General features: G+C 33.4%; 1 non-coding gene across 1 annotated transcript; it reads right to left on the reverse strand.

The window, feature by feature from the left end:
- Positions 1-302: 302 nt before the first annotated feature.
- LOC122576804 lies at positions 303-494 on the reverse strand. The gene has a single exon (XR_006319898.1). It is a non-coding gene; the product is annotated as a U2 spliceosomal RNA (small nuclear RNA).
- Between the last annotated feature and the right edge of the window lie 714 nt (positions 495-1,208).

A 1,208-nucleotide genomic window follows, 5' to 3' on the forward strand; every position in this document is an offset into this window, starting at 1 on the left:
TATATTAAGTAATATTCAGCTCAACAAATAAAGATATTAAAACTACAATACATCATAAAGTGCATCAATGTAACATGTAAAAAGTAAAAAATATATTCTGTATAAAAACAAAATATTTGCATAAAATATTAATACACTTGATTGCAATTGTTTATTTCTTACACACTTAATTAAGTATAATTTGTATTAAGCAATATTTAGGTTCAATAAAATCACAGTGATGTAGTATTTATCTATCGCCAATCTCAAAATAATATTAATAATAGTAAATTTAAAAGTCGTCCGTTATATGTTTATAAATGTATTATCGAGCCAATCCTAACGGCACTGCAAGGCTAGGTTGACTCACGACAGAGGTGGAGCAAGCTCCTATCTTCCGTCAAATTCCAAAAATCAGTTTAATATTCTGACTTCCCAGTGGGAAGTGTATCAGATATTAAGCTGATAAGAACAGATACTACACTTTGATCTTAGCCATAAGGCCGAGAAGCGATAACAATTTTCGCTTTGCCTACCAATATAACATCTCTACCTCCTAAATTTTCCAGCGAGAAACGGCACCTTGAAAAAACCACCTAGCGGCGGTATCTTCAAATACTCTAGCCTGATCTCACTGTACTGACTTTTAGCGACTTTCGGCGTAGAGTCCGTTCCGTCCGCGAAGCGTGATTTTCCGTCTTCTTATACACTATGAACAACGTCGATCTTTTTGTGATAGCAAAATTACAAGAGTATCCTGAAGCTCAAGTTTGTAGATGATAAAATTCATTTTAATATTCGTCTAAATCTCATCCTATATTTTGATCGCAGACTTTGGTAGCAAATCGTGCCTTTGTTCCTTCTTCCTCTTTTGTGTCTAATTTCGTAAAATACTCGTCTTCATCACCATGGATTCTGAACAGAGTAAGCGAAAGCACTTGAAGATGAAATAAATTAAGTTCTCTTCTATACTATGTCATAGACCAAGGCTAGCAGATTTCAACAGTTTTGCAAATGTTATTCTGTGAAAAATGTTGGAAAAAAGAATATACTCTAAGGAACAATGATCGAATATTGTTTTCGTAATTTTCCATCCTTAATCCTTGAAATCGTCTTTTAACAGTTTTGATGTTTTTCGAACACAAGACTGAATTATTTTAGTTCCGACACTCCTACACTAAATACACGAGTGATATATTATAAGCAATATCGTTCTTAACACCGGGCAA

The sequence above is a fragment of the Bombus pyrosoma genome, linkage group LG16, assembly GCF_014825855.1.
Source record: "Bombus pyrosoma isolate SC7728 linkage group LG16, ASM1482585v1, whole genome shotgun sequence".
NCBI lineage: Eukaryota > Metazoa > Arthropoda > Insecta > Hymenoptera > Apidae > Bombus > Bombus pyrosoma.